Below are 16,309 nucleotides of genomic sequence, written 5' to 3' on the forward strand. Positions count from 1 at the left end.
GACACTTGACACAACTTCATTGTGCTTGGTTTAGTCCTGGAGATCTGACGTTTTGAGAATACACCAATAAGTTTTAAAATATTTTAGGTTTTTTTAATTAAAATCACTTTCTTTGTAGCATGCAACTTAAACATTGCTAAAATGAGACACAGAGTTGAAGGTTTTTGTCTTGCGCTCTTTTGGACTAGGATGTGCGAAACCAAACTTGGAAAAAGGATAACAGTTTATACACCATGCAAAAAAGGTATAGATTGGCCCATTATTGGCATGGAGAATGCAGCAGGATAAGTTAACTATTAATATTATCACAATTAACTAATCTGCCATATGTCCACCCATCCTAGTGTTGTCTTGTTGGCAAAAACTATCCTGTGGTTCTCAATCCAGTCAAGTTTTGACTACTACAAATTTTGAAATTTTGTTTTACTACAACATCAAAGTCATTCATGAATACCAAGACAGTAGTCATTTTCTGGAACTAAAGTTGTACAAATGTTACTTGCAACGTATCAGCCACTGGACTGGATTTTGTTTGTCTTGCTATGTCTTACAAGCCTGGACTACTTTATTGTCTGTGCAGTTATAAGTGGAGCTGAATGCTGTGCAGTCATCAACTATCTCCACATCTTGCCATTGTAGACGGATGATATTGAAGACGCTAAGGATGATTAAGCATAGCACACTTCCCTGAACTAGTACCGCAGAGATGTCCTGAGGCTGAGATGATTGGTTTCCACAGACATAGCCATTTTTCTTTGTGTTAGATATGGCTCAAACTAATGGAGACTTTTCATTTGATTCCCATTGACTGCAGCTTTCCTAGGGATTTCTCATTGCCATACAGTGAAATGCTGCTTTGATTTCAATGGCAGTCAATTGCACCTCGGCAATAGTGTGCAGTTGCCAGTACCATTTTTTCCCACAGTTTCTCGAAATGGACAATTTATGTTAGTGTCTCAAAAACATCAATCCTTGTACTCCTCATTACTTATGAATAAAAATCAGTTGTCAGTTTCTTTTAGCATGTTTAGCCTGTTCAGGATTTCCCATTGGAATTGTCTCATACCTATTTATTTTACAGAATGTTCCTGAAATTAGTGATGTGGGCAATATAAATAGAGTCAAAGTGACAGATTTGTCTTGGGAGGGCATTTCAAATTTTTGAGAGTTTTTGGAAATAAATAAAGGTAGGGACATTAATTTTTGGGTCCGACTACGTGTTGTTAGATTTTTTTTAACCTACTTGATTTTAGTTTTGGCTTTTCCAATTGCTGGTTTAGGTCATTCAATGTTTAACTTCAGTGTTAACCTAAAACCACGTGCTTTCAAAGGCTTGACAGTTTTGCTTTATTAGAATTCTTCCTGTGACATTTGAGACTATTTTTCATTTTGAGATAGTGATCATGAGTGATTAATTGGTTATGTAGTGCTTTTGGATGTTCTGACAATATGATAAGTGCTGTATAGATGCAAGTTCCTTCTTTACTTCTGAAGGTATGCTACTTTTACATTGTAGAAATTTAGAATGTCTACCTAATTTTAGAATTGTCTGAGCCTGTAACTGTAATTTTACCGCAATTCGAAAGGAATGTGTTTGTTTGCAGCTTTTCAAATAGGTAGGCTAGGTGAATAATTGAGGCCAAATTTCTCTGGAGTAGTGTGCCTTACGACATTGACTTTTTTTTTCATTCATTGAATCATACAGTACAGAAGAGCTCCTTCACTCAATCAAGCCTGCACTACCAAAACTACAGCAAATCAACACTAGTCCCACTTTCTAGCATTTGGCCCATAGCCTTCAATGTTACGATAGTTCAAGTGCTCATCCAAGTACTTCTTAAAAGTTGTGCAGTTGCCCACCTCAACAACCCTCACAGGCCGTGCATTCCAGAACCTCACCACCCTCTGAGGGGAAAACAAAATCTGGAATTAAAAATGTGCTAAGACCATGAAACCATTGTTGATTGTCAGAAAAACTCATCTGGTTCACTAATTTCCTTCAGGGAAGGAAATCTGCCATCCTCACCTGGTCTGGCCTATATGTGACTCCAGATCCACAGCCATGTGGTTGACTCTCAGTTGCTGTCTGAAAGGGCCTAGCAAGCCATTCAGTTGTACTAATCTCTACAAAGTCTCAAAGAAATGATACTGGATCGATCACCAGGCATCGACCCAGGCACTGGAAGAGACAACAGTAGAAAGAACCTTGTTGATCCTCCTCATTAACATCTGGGGGCTCGTGCCAAAATTGGGAGAGCTGTTTCACAGACTGGTCAAGCAACAGCCTGACCAAAGGTCCTCAGACAGCACCTTCCAAACCCATGATCGCTTCCATCTAGAAGGACAAGGGCAACAGATATATGGGAACAGCACCACCTTCAAGTTTTCCTCCAAGCCACTCACCGTCCTGACTTGGAAATATATCAGTGTTCATTCACTGTCGCTGGGTAAAAATTCTAGAATTCCCTCTCTAATGATGTTGTGGGTCAACCCACAGCAGGTGGACTGCAACAGCTCAAGAAAGCAGCCTAGCCCCATCTTCTCGAGGGCAACGAGGGTTGGGCAATAAATGCTGGCCAGCCAGCGATGCCTACATCCCACAAAATGAATTAAGGAAAAAGTAGTGTCAGTGGCCACTGTTCTAATTACGTGCCTTTCCTGTAGGTGAGAGGGTAGCCTGCCTGTCATGTTGCAGTGGTATTTCCATTTGGCCTAATCTGTGAGCAATCAGAAGCATGGATGGTGGGGCAGGGCAGGGTGTTCCTGCAATTCCCCCAACCAGCAGAACGTAAAGGATATGCACTTATCTTGTAACAGTCGGATACTGTGAAGACTATACCATGATCGATGTTAAGCTTGCTGGTCAGCTCTTAATCAGCTCTCATTGTTGCACAATTCAGTAAGTGGTCTAAGTGTTGAGTCCGATAAGTCAGTCACCATTAAATATGTCTGCCCCAACATTTAGACTAAAAAAGGGAGAATTGCGGCCATTGTTTTAATTTAATCACAAATTGACTTAGATAAGAATAAACTATGATTTTGGAAATTCTTGTGCTGTTCCTATTGTCTGGTGTGTGTGTTTGTTTTTTTTTGCTAGCTGTTGTGTAAGACTTGCTGTGTATTGAAGTAAAAGGTTTGGTATGCAGGCAAAGTCTTTGGAATTGTTTTGGAATAGTGAATTTGTTTTGCTGAAGAGTTGGTGCTCCGAATTGTAACTTTTCATCTTTATTTAAGGATCATCAAGTAGCAATTACTTATACGAACAGATGTCTAAAGGTAAGTTACCAAATAGCCTTCAATTTGTGTCCTTAAATTCACATTTTCTGATGACATTTTCCATTTTGCTATACAACTTCAAACAGAATTAGTTGGTTGCTGCCTCTGGACTTGGTTCATTGATGTAAATCTGATGGTGGCTGAATTTTTCAAATAAATTTAACCCCTTTCTGCCCACATAAGAATAAGACCAGTATAAATAGGAATAGAAGTAGGCCATTCAACAGGATCGTGGTTCATGTGACACTCACCATGTCTACTTTCCCCATTATCCTTGATGCCCCTACTGACCAAGGAGCTATCTATTTCAAGTCTTGAATATACACCAGGTCCCTGCCCACACAGCTCTCTGTGGCAAGGAGTTCCCAAAATACTCAAGGCTCTGAGAAGAAAGTCCTCCCTATCTCAATTTTTAAATTGGTGTCCCTTCGTTCTGAGACTAGTTCTAAACTCCCATGAGGGGAAACATTCTCTCAGCATTTACCCTTTCAAGAAACTTAAGAATTGGAGTAGATCTGTAGCTCAGGTTGTGGGTGTTGAGGTTGGTTGGCTCGCCAAGCTGGTTTGTTGTTCTGCAGACGTTTCATTAGCGTGCTTGGTAACATCCTCAGTGCAGCCTCTGATGAAGCGTCGGTGTGTTTTCCTGCCTGGTTTTTAACCTCGGGTCCGTTGCAATGGATCGCCTCACTTTCGGGTTTCCTCCGTAGTGGAATGTATATGGGGTCGAGTTCAATGTGTTTATTAATAGCCTGCTTCATGGAGTGCCATGCTTCCAGGAATTCTCGTGCTTGTCTCTGCCTAGCCTGTCCCAGGATCTTGGTGTTGTCCCAGTCGAAGTCGTGGTTCTCCTTGTCCATGTGGATTGAGATGAGTGAGTATTGGTCATGTCTTTTTGTAGCCAGGTGTTCATGTACTCTTGTTAGTTTCCTTCCGGTTTGTCCGATGTAGTGCTTTCTCGCAGTCTCTGCGGGGGATCTTGTAGATGACATTGGTCCTGTCCATGGCAGGGAGTGGGTCTTTAGTTCCGGTGAGCACTTGTTGTAGGGTCGATGTGGGCTTGTGTGCCACTCTGATGCCCAGTGGTCGTAGAAGTCTTGTGGTGAGTTCCGACGTGTTCCTGAGATAGGGTAGTGTGATGAGTGTGTCGGCGCGTGTAGAATCTTTCTGATGCTGTTCCTGTAGGCATCTCCTGACCCAGTTCTTTGGATATCCATTATCCTTGAACACTTGGAAGAGGTATTCCTCCTCCTCTTGGCGTAGTTCCATATTGCTGCCCTTTTAAATAGTGTTTGCATGCAGCTTCGTTTGTGTGTGCTGGGATGGTTACTACTGAAGTTCAATACCTGGTCTGTGTGTGTGGCTTTTTGGTGTACTTTCGTTTGCAGTTCCCCCTTTGTCTTGCGCTCTACCATGACGTCCAGGAATGGGAGTTGTTTGTTCTTCTCCTCCTCTCTGGTGAATTTTATTCCGGTGAGGGTGTTGTTTGAGTTTTGTGTCTCTTCTAATTTGATCCGTTTAATGATGACAAAGGTATCATCTACGTTGCATATCCATAGTTTAGGTTGGATTTGCAGAAGGGCAGATGGAGCTATGTGTGGAGAGACTGCAGAACTCGATGGTACAGAGAAAATGAGTGTCCTGGTACATGAATCACAAAATGTTAGTATGTCATACGGGTACAGCAAGTGATTCAGAACGTAAATGGAATGTTTCCTTTTTTTGGCAGTGACAGTGGGATGTGAGGGAAGCTTTTGTGCAGAGCCTTGTTGATTTGGCTTTTGGAGTGTATATATAGTTTTCGTATCCGTTTTCAGCTGATTCTGGGGTAAAGGGTTTAGCTTAAGAAAGGTTGAACAACTTGTGCCTGCTCCTTTTTGAGTTTAGAAGAATGAGAGATGACCTTACTGAAACCTTTGGTCTTAAGGGTGTTTTACAAGGTGAATGCTGAATGGATATTTTCCCCAATGGGTGAATGTGTAACTAAGGGTCACTGTTTAATGATGAGAGATCTCCTCCTTTGCAATAGCAGAGATAACAGTGTGGAGCTGGAGGAACACAGCAGGCTAGACAGCATCAGAAGAGCAGGAAAGTTGACGTTTCGGGTCGGGACCCTTCTTCAGAAGTGGGGAGGGGGAAGGGAGCTGGGAAATAAATAGAGGACGGGTGAGGCTGGGGAAGGTAGGTGGGATGGTGATAGGTGAATGCAGGTAGGGAGTGGTGGGGATTGGTCAGTGAGGTGGGAGGAGCGGATAGGTGGGAGAGAAGATGGACAGGTTGTGTCAGATCAAGGAGGCGAGGATGAGAGGGAGGGTTGGACATGGGATGAGGCCGGGGGTGGTGAATCCTATGTTTAGACCATTGGGCTGTAGGCTCTTGAGGCAGAATATGAGCTGTTGCTCCTCCAGTTTGTGTGTGGTGTGATTTGTGGCACTGGAGGAGGCCTAGGATGGACAAATCACCCAGGGAGTGAGTTAAAATGGTTGGCGACTGGAAGGTGTTGTCGTTTGTCGCGTGCAGAACGCAAATGCTCTATGAAACGGTCCCTGTGTCAACGCTTGGTCTCAATGATGTAGAGGAGGCCACATCGGGAGCAACGGATGCAGTCGACCAAGTTGGCAGGTGTACAGGTGAACCCCTGTTGGATATGAAAGGTTTGCTTTAAGCCTTGAATGAAGGTGAGGGGGGAAGCTGTAGGGGCAGGTGTAGCACTTCCGGTAGTTGCAGGGAAAGGTGCCCGGTGTGGTGGGGTTAGTGTAGAGTGGATGAGGGAGTTGCAGAGTGAGCGGTCCCTACGAAAGGCAGACAGGGGAGGGAAATATCTCTTTGGTCGTGGGGTCAGATTGTAGGTGGTGGAAGTGGCAGAGAATGGATACGCTGGATGTGGAGGTTGGTGGAGTGGTACATGAGGACCGGGGGATTCAGTCTTTATTTTTGTTGCGGGGGGAGGGATTTTGAGGGCAAAAATACGGGAAACGCAAGAGATGTGGTTGAGGGCATTTTTGATCACCGGAGGGTGGGACGTTGCGGTCCTTGAAGTAGGAGGACATATGGGATGTATGGGAGTGGAATGCTCAATGTTGGGAGCAGAGGCGGTGGAGGAATTGGGAGTAAGGGATCACATTCTTGCAGGAGGGTGGGTGAGAGGAGGTGTAGTCCACATGGCTATGGGAGTCAGTGGGCTTGAAATAGATGTTAGTGTTAAGGCAGTTACCAGAGATGGAGACGAGGATGGAGGTATTGGAGATGGTCCAGGTGAATTTGAGGTTGGGGTGAAAGGAGTTAGTAAAGTTGATGAACTGTTCAAGCTCCTCATGGGAGCACGAGGCAGCGCTGATACAGTCATCAATGTAGCGGAGGAAGTGGTGGGGGATAGTGCCAGTGAAAAGGGGCTGTTCCACATATCCTACAGAGAGGCAGGCATAGCTCGGACCCATGCGGGTGCCCATGGCCACCCCCTTAGTCAGTAGGAAGTGGGAGGTTGGGTGTAGAGCTGGAGCTGGGAGTGGTGGTGGAGACTGTCTCAGGAGTGGAAGTGATGGAAGCAAACTGGAGGAGCAATGCCTCCTATTCCACCTCGGGAGCCTACAGCCCGAAATTCTAAACGTAGAAATCACCATTTTTAAAATCTCCCCACCCCCGTCCTCATCCCATGTCCAATCTTCCTCTGATCCCTGCATCCTTGACCCTGACACAACGTGTCCGTTTTCTCTCCCACCTATCCGCCCCACTACTTCCTATCTGCATTCACCTATCATTATCCCACCTACCTTGCCCAGCCCCACACCTCTTCTGTCTATTTTTATTTCCCAGCTCCCTTCCCCCTTCCCATTTCTGAAGAAGGGTCCCGACCTGAAACATCAACTTTCCTGCTCCTCTGATCCTGCCTAGCCTGCTGTGTTCCTCCAGCTCTACACTGTGTTCTCTCTGATTCCAGCATCTGCAGTTCTCGCAATTTCCTTTGCAGTACTGCTGGTTGTTTTTTTTTAATCTGAGACTTAGTAGTTTGTGGAATTCTTTGCAAGAAAAGAGTGGAGGCTGAGTTATTGAACTTATTCAAGACCGTGTTAGATTCTTGGGAGACCAGGGAGTTTAGAGTTAAGAGATGCAATAATGAGAGCTGAGGCCACAATCAGACTTGCAGGGATGAATGACTTTTCTGACTCCTCAGTCCTTTGTTCAAAATAGGTTCTGAATTACAAGTATGTTGCTAATTACTATGTTGTATTTAAGTTTCAGTCATGTATCACTTGAATTGTAATAATTGGATTTTATTTTACTGCATGTTGCAAGGATATGACATGCACAGTTATGTAGCTTCGGAAGAACATACAAAACAATTGTCATCTTGGGCTGGTGTAGAAAAAAGAATGAGAAACAGCAGGCATGTGTTTTTAAGTGCTTTCCTGTGCTAGAATTAGGTGTTATTTCCCATTTATGTACAGGAACATTGAGCTGCAGTTTGTTTTCTTGACATAAATGGGAACACTGTTAACCACGTAAATTAAGCTTAATCTAAAATTTTAAAGAAGTGGTTTAGTAGCCCTCCTTTAGGTATAATAAAGACATAGTTGTGAGCAATATGGCAAAAGCAACCATACAACCTGCCCATGTGATGCCCATAATACTGGGATAAGGACTGCAGTCTGAGTTGGTTCAACTTGACTAATGTTAGTGGCTAAAAGTCTTTGCGTTTCTGTGAAGTCTAAAAAGTAAATTAAGTCCCTTTTTTTAGAGAGCGTATGCCTTTCTGGAACATACGGAAGGTATATTTGAAGAATATAGAGGCATAAAGAATTTAAGTCCTTTCACTTGGATGTATTACCAAACAGCTCTTGGACCCTGGGAATCAATATCTATTTGAGATCCTCACTTTCGGAGAAGCAGGGAACAGAGCTACGAATTCAATAATTACTTCTGTGATTGCACCTGATGAAGGGTCTGCGCTCCGAAAGCTTGTATGATTTCAAATAAACCTGTTGGACTGAAACCTGGTGTTGTGTGACTTCGGACTTTGTCCACGCCAGTCCCACATCAGCATCTCCACATTCTCTGAATAAAGGCCGTTTAGATCTTGTATCTTCTCATTCTTAAATAAGCCCAGCAATTAAAGACTGGTTAGTTTAACTTAACAGTGGTGGGGAAGGTTTTAAAAAAAGCAGTTATTTGGAATAGAATTAGTAGTCACATAGCAAAAGGTTAGTTCATTTTGAAAATTCAGCATGGATTTTTTTTTTCAAGAGGAAATCGTGTTTAGCTAACTGGAGTATTTTTTTGAAGAGGTAACCAAGGATCATTGAAGATAATGCTGATGTAGTGTGCATGGATTTCCAGAAAATGTTGAATATGATGCCACACAACAGATTTGAGAAAAGGTATAGCATATAAAATAAAAATGATAGTAACAACATGGAAAAAATCTTTGGTTGTGTGATAGGAAACAGTAATGGTCGAGGATAACAAGGTGTAGAGCTGGATGAACACAGCAGGCCAAGCAGCATCATAGGAGCAGGAAGGCTGACGTTTCAGGCCTGGACCCTTCATCAGAAAATGGTCAAGGATATTTTTCGGGCTGGAGGTTTATAGTGGAATTCCCTAGGGGTTAGTATTGGGACCCTTAGTTTTCCCGTGTGATGCTAATTATCTGGATCTTGGCGTTTGGGAGACTATTTCAAAGTTTGTAGATGATATTAAATTTGGAAATATTGTAAACTGAGGAGGATTGTATAGAACATGAGAAGGACATTAATAAGTTGGTGGATTGAGTGGTTAGATGGCAGGTGAATTCAATGCCGAGAAATGTGAGGTGATGCATTTTGGTAAGAAGAACATGGACAGATAATATAACACAAGAGTTACAATTCCAAAGGTATTGCAGGAGCAGAAGGACTTGGTGTATGTGCATAGTTGATTTCAAGGTGGAAGGTAAGATGGGGTGAGCAGTTAACAAAGCATACAGTATCTTGGGCTTTTTAAAATATGGACATAGAGTACATGTGCAACAAGGTGATGTTGAATATGTATGTGACACTAGTTAGGCCTCAGCAAGAATTTTGTATATAGTTGTGGGTGCCACATTATAGAAAGGATGAGATGCCAAGGAGAGAGTACAGAAGAGATTTACAAGAATGGTTCCAGGGATGGGAAACTCCAGTTATGAGGACAATTTGAGGAGGTTGGGACTGTTCTTCGAGAGAAGGCGGCCAGGAGAAAATCTCATCATGCTTTCAAAATCATGACAGGTGCTAGGAGGAGTAGATGGGGAGAAATTGTTTCTGCTTGTAAAAAGGAACAGGAGTGAGAGAACACAAATTTGAAATGATTTCAAAAGAAGCAAATGCGAGAAGAGGAAAAACCTTTTTTGTACAGGGTAAATTAAGTGGAAGTGTGATGGAGGCAAGTTCAGTTGGGACATTTAAGAACATCACATAATTGCTTCTGTTCAAATAATGTTCAAGGACACGAGAAAAGGTTGGAGAATTGCGCTAAGCCGGCATACTCAGTCGGAGAGCCTCTGTAAGCATGATGGGCTGAATGCCTGCCTTCTGTATCATACTTGTCTGTGACAGTGTAAACCTATTCACATTTAGTCTTTAAAGTCCACATGAACATATTTTTGTGATTCTTTACTAAATGTTCTTAGAAGTATTAACTTAAGTTGAATTTAAGACTGCAAGAAGAAATTATGCCAAACCTGACTTTGAAAGTTTACTGTCGGGACGCATCCATCCCATTAATAAGTGCGTTTTTTTTCTCTTTTATTTTTCTTTCCTCCATGTAAAGGGCCTAGTAATGAACAGAATTCCATGTTGGTATCTTAGCCCTCCATGACTGATTAATCGAGAAGTCTGTGGTTCTTTTGGTTCAGTGGAAAGACCGAATTGAGACCTTATTGACAATTCATAAAGTTGACGTCCAAATATTCTGATCGATTAAATAAATTAACCTATTTTCTAAAGTTTCAAAGTAATGTTATATGTAATTAACCCAAGTGAACTGAATGTGAAACTAAATGTTAAACTGTTTAATTTTTACTGTGTAACATATAAAAGTAAAGCTGTTTGATTCGAATTGAGATAACCAGGTGTAGAGCTGGATGAACACAGCAGGCCAAGCAGCATCAGAGGAGCAGGAAGGCTAACGTTTCGGGCCAACGTTCCTTTGCACTAGCACTACTTCCTTTGTCAGGTGAAGTGAAGAGAAAGCACACGGGCAGAGAGATCAAAAGATCGTACAAATGGTGCAAGTGGAGTGTTGACAGGTTGAATAACAAGTCGCTGCAGGTGATCAAAAGTGTCCGATGGTGTGAGTAAAATGTCAACAGCTGAATAGCAAGTGAAGCAATGACCTATGATCTGATTAACTGAGGCAGAGAGATAATTAGAAAAAAATTAAAAATAAGATGGACCTGGGGACAAATCAAATGGCTGGAAGAACATGATAGGTATAAGAGTTGCATGTTGAGAGTCTAACCAAAATAACAAAGTAGTCCAAAACTGTACAAACTAATTAAGGTAGGGAGATCATAACTAGTTATCAAGGTGATGGTGTCAAAACAGAACAGTAAGGAAGATTTTACAAACACACAACAGTTTGTGGACTTACATGTAGCACAACATGAATCCAAGATCACAGTTGTGGCCATCTTCTCGGGTATGGAATTTCGCTGTCAATTTCTGCTCTGTGATTCTGCATTGTTATGTGTCTTGAAGGCCACCTTGGAGGACGTTTAACCAAAGATTGGAGGTTGAATGTCCTTGACTGCTGAAGTGTTCCCCGACTGGGAGGGAACATTCCTGTCTAGTGATTGTTGCGTGGTGTCCCTCCATCCGTATTCATAGTGTCTGCATGGTCTTGCCAATATATCATGCCTCGGGGCATCCTTGTTTGCAGCATATGAGGTAGGTCACATTGGCCCTTTTGATCCTGCTCCGCATTCACTATAACCACGGCTGATCATCCAACTCTGTACGCTGTTCCTGCTTTCACTCCGAACACTTTGATCCCTTTAACCCTAAGAACTATATCTGTCTCCTTGAAAATATTAAATGTTTTGGCCTCAACTGTTTTCTGTGACAGAGAATTGTACAGGCTCACCATTCTCTGGGTGAAGAAATTTCTTCTCATGTTAGTGTTAATTGGCCTACCCTGAATACATAAACTGTGACCCAGGTTCTGGATTCCATATTCAATGGGAACACACTTCCTGTATTTATTATATATAGTCCTGTTAGAATTTTTTGGTTTTCTCTGAGATTCCCCGCATTCTTCTAAACTCCAGTGAATATAGTCCACCCATTTCTCTTCATTTGTCAGCCCTGCTATCCGAGGAATCAGTCGGTAAACTTTCTTTGCACTCCCTCCATGGCCAGAACATCTTTCCACATTTAAGGAGACCACAACAGAGGTGGTCTCACCAAGGCACTGTATAATTACAGCAAGGTATCCCTCTGCCTGTGCTGGAATCCTGTTGCTATGAAGGCCAACATACATTTGTCACCTTCACTGCCTACTGCATCTGCATGTTTACTTCAGCAACTAGTGTACAAGGGCACCAAGGTCTCATTACACCACCTCCTTTCCCAATTGATTGACATCCAGGTAATCTCCCTTTCTGTTTTTGCTCCCAAATGGGATAGCCTCACATTTATCCACCTTATAATTGATGTTGCATGCATTTGCCCACTCATTCACACTGAAGTATCTCTGCATTCTCCTCGCAGTTCACCCTCCACTTGGCTTTGTGTTGTCTGGAAACTTGGAGATGTTGCATTTAGTTCCCTCATCGAAATCATTAATATCCATTGTGAATAACTGGGGTCCAAGCACTGGTCCCCCATGGTAGTTCACTAGTCATTGGCCACCATTCGGAAAAAGTACAGTATGAGTTCTGCAAGATGTTGATTAACTTGGAGCTTAGTTTTATTGTAGTTATCTGTTGCTCGTAGGTTTTATCTCCTCCTGCTCAAGAATAGAGCTATTAATCCCGCCACTCATCTCAAATCAAAAAAATGATAGAATAATTATTTAATCTAGGCTGATACTTCAGTGCAGTACTGTGAGGGTGCTTCCCTGTTGGCAGTGCCATATTTTTTGATAAGATGGTCAACTAACACTTCTTTCCCCTCGGTTGGGTGTAATAAATATTATGATCTGGTCAGGGAAATGTTCTCGCTAGCATTAACAGTGTTTTTGTGTGACTTTCTGTAGGCATATTGCTTGGTCTGTTTTTTATTCATTTGTTGGAACATGGGCTTGGCTAGCTGGCCAGCATTTATTGCCTGTCCCTACATGCCCTTGAAAAGGAAGTGGTGAGCTACCTTCTTGAACTGCAGCAGCCCATGTGCTGTAGATAGCCCCACAGTGACTTTTAGGGAGGGAATTTCAGGATTTTGACCCAGCAGCGTTGAAGGAATGGCAATTTATTTGCAGGTCAGGATGGTGAATGGCTTGGAGGGGAACAATTAGGTGGTGGTGTTCCCTTGTATCTGCTGCCCTTATCCTTTTACATCGAAGTCGCTGTGGGTTTGGAAGCTGCTGTCTGAGGATCTTTGGTGAATTTAAGCAGTGTGTCTTGTAAATTGTACACACTGCTGCCATTGAGCATTGGTGGTGGAAGGAGTGGATGCTTGTAGATGTTGTACCAATCAAGTAGGCTGCTTTGTCCTGGATGATGTTAAGCTTCTTGAGTGATGATGGATCTGCGCAATCCAGGCAAGTGGGGAGTATTCCATCATACTCCCAACTTGTGCCTTAGAGATGATTGACAGGGTTTAGGGAGTCAGGAGGTGAGTTACTCGCCGCAGTACTCCTAGCCGCTGACCTGCTCTTTCCTGACATAGCAATAGCTAACTATATTTAAAATTGCATTTCACGTATTTTACCATGAAACGCTTTTGGGCATCATAAGTTAGTTTGTTTCTAAATTAGAAAAACAGTTCAAATAATTTGCCTGTTAGAATCCAAGACTGCGTTGCTTTCTTAGTCCCTACCACCGAACCAGTGCATATTAACATTTGATTGGAGAGTCTCTACTTTGTTTTGTGACCAAGAATGTTTTTTGAGATTTCTGGAACTTGTAACATGCAAAAGCATTTTGTGGATATTCTAAATTGGCAATGAGCTTCTGTATGTTTCAGGATAGCACCAGAACTGCAACTATGTAGCATACAGCTTCATCCGTCTGCCCGATTAAAAATGTGAAATGCCTCATCAAAATTATCTGCACTATATTGAACTAGATCACCCAAGATCACCTGAATATAATCCTTCAGGTTACATGGGCTCAATTAATGAGAATAAAGAGGGTGGTTAGTTACACATGTTTAGAACTGGAAATGATACTGCCTGATTCTCAGAATCCAAGTTTGACACAGAACTTGTTTTCTGCCATCTGTGTCATCATTCAGTATCATAACAGCTCAGTGTGCAAATTGTGAATGTTAGTAAAGGATTATGAGGCAGTTATAGAGGAAAATTTGCAAACCTAAGTTTGAGAACAAGGAAGAGAATATTCTCAAAGAATGAAGTATTATAAAAAGTTAGGGAAAGAGCAACCACAGTGGAATTCATGGTGCAGCATCACAACGAATGGTAGAAACTCACTTAGTTTGGCAAAAAGCAGCAAGCGACGCTTTTTTGGAATTGTCAGCAGTGACAATATTTAAACTGAACTAGTTGTTATATTCCAAAAGGTATTAGTATTTAAAAAGATTTGAAGTCCATGTTCTTGAGAGTTTTACTTCAAATAGCTGTACTCCATAAAACTCCTTGTCATTGATTTCTTAGTTTTAGCGTTGTCTGTTCCTCAATATCCATTATATGTTAAGCATGGCATCTTAGACTTTGTTTCAGCTTTAGTTTTGTTTGCCAAATTCTCGTTAGATACTGGATTTTTAAGGTGTAGATTTTGGTCCTGTATTGCATTCATGCTGAAATTGCAGCCGAATTATACATGTGTCAGCCTTTGTTCACTGATAACAAGTTTAATACTCACACTGAGAGCGCTTAATTGTTGTAAGAGTTGACATTTGCAAGAGACATTGAATTAAGATGCTGACTTCTCTCTTGGGTGCACGTAGAACCTTCCGGGGCATAAAAGAAGAGGTAGGAAATTTCTTCCAGTATCCTGACTGGCATTTGGTCCCTTAGCCGGTGTCCCAAAATGCAGGCTGATTATTTCTGATAGTTTCTATTTCTGCAGCTTCACTAGATTCAAATCACTTGCCACATTTCCCTGCATAATGATAGTGATGATATTTACAACGTAACAAGACCAAAATTGCTGGGAGAACTCAGCAGGCCTGGCAACGTTTGCAAGGAGAAAGCCATTAATGTTTCGGGGCCAGTAGAAGGACCACAGGATCAAAAAATGTTAACTCTGCATTCTCTGCAGACCTGCTGAGTTTTACCAACAGTTTCTGTTTTTGGTTCTGATTTGCAGCATCTGCAGATCTTCAGTTTTTTTTATAATACTTAGAGGACTTCATTGGCTTGAAACCCCTTGGAGCATCCTGACATTTAAAAAGTACTCTTGAATGATTGTTTGTTCTTTGTAAAGAGCACTTTTATCACAAGGATTATTGTAAATGTGTGGGCTTATACCAATATAGCTCACAGATATTGAAAGTTTAAGAAAGCTGTTTGAGTTAGAAACTTCGAAAATAGGAGCATGAGAAGGCCATTGGATCCTTTTGAGCCTGCTCGATTGCTATGATCATGGCTGATCATGGCTAATCATCCAACTCCAAACCCCATTCCTGCTTTTGTCCCATACGCTTTAATTTTGATGTCTTTTTAACCCTAAGAACTCCTCTTTGAAAACATTGAATATTTTGGCCTCAACTGATTTGTATGACAAAATATTTGACCGGTTCACCACTGACCTCACCTTAAACTGTGACCCCAGATGTGCATTTTCCAGTCACTGGGAAATCTTTCCTGTGTTTACACTGTCTAATCCTGTTTGTAATTTAATGTTTCTGAGATATCTCCTCCTCCTCCTCTTCCCCCACCTCCCCGTTCTTGTAAATTCCAGTAACGTAGTCCAACCAATCCTGGCTCTCTTCATGCATTGGTCATGCCATCCCAGGAATCAGTCTGGTAAATCTTATTTGCACTCATTTCATAGCAGACCATCCTTCCTCATTTAAGGAGACTAAAACTGCACACTGCAGGAGTGGTTTCACTAAGGCGGTGTAAATTGCAGCAAGACATCCCTGCTCCTGTATTGGAATCCTCTCACTAAAGGCCAACATGCCATTTGCCTTCTTGACTGCATCCTGCAACTTCATGCTTGCTTTCAGCGACAAGCGTATAAGGACACCTAGATTTCATTGCATTACATCCTTTCCCAATTGATTATCATTCAGATACTAGTCTGTCTTCGTCCTCTTCTACCAAATAACTTCACATTTATACGCATTATGCTACCTCTGTCATGCATTTGCTTAGTCACTCAACTTACTTTAAATCACACTGAAGTATCTCTGCATTCTCCTCACTTGCCCTTCCACCCAGCTTTGTGTTGTCTGCATACTTGGGTACATTATATTTAGCCCCCTCATAAAAATTATTAAAGTACAGGCAGTCCATAGGTTGTGAACAGATTTGATTCTGAGTTCATTCCTGAGTCGATTTATACACAAGTCAGAACACCATATAAAGGAGCTGTTAATGAGTATAGGAAATGCTTCTTTGTGGAATCTTTAAAATTGCACGCCTGTTTGAGATTGAGCTCCTAACTAAGAGTGTTCATAAGCAGACATATGTAAATAGGAGATCCCCTGTTTATTGTGAATAGCTAGGGTCCAAACACTGATCCCCACAGTTCCCACTAGTTACTAGCTGCCACTTGGAAAAAGATCTATTTATTCCTACTCTTTATTCTCTGTCTGCCAACAAGTTTTTTATCCATGTCAGTTGTGATGATGCTGTGGCTTTCAAGAGGTTATTTTGTCCTTTTTTTTGAGAGTTTGTAAGGCAGAGGTCACGAGCCGACTTTTGAAGACCGCTTGAGTAAATAGCTTGTGAGGCC

The 16,309-nt window shown here is 41.9% G+C and overlaps 1 protein-coding gene across 1 annotated transcript in view; it reads left to right on the forward strand.

Moving 5' to 3' along the window:
* Positions 1–239: 239 nt before the first annotated feature.
* The window catches only part of rnls (renalase, FAD-dependent amine oxidase), a 143,332-nt gene continuing 127,262 nt past the window's right edge, over positions 240–16,309 (forward strand). The window contains exons 1-2 of the mRNA XM_048608974.1: positions 240–244; positions 5,348–5,353. The gene's annotated coding sequence lies outside the window, so the exon portion shown is untranslated. The remainder of the gene's footprint in view (positions 245–5,347; positions 5,354–16,309) is intronic.

Source organism: Rhincodon typus, chromosome 20 (assembly GCF_021869965.1).
Source record: "Rhincodon typus isolate 14 chromosome 20, sRhiTyp1.1, whole genome shotgun sequence".
NCBI classification, from domain to species: domain Eukaryota; kingdom Metazoa; phylum Chordata; class Chondrichthyes; order Orectolobiformes; family Rhincodontidae; genus Rhincodon; species Rhincodon typus.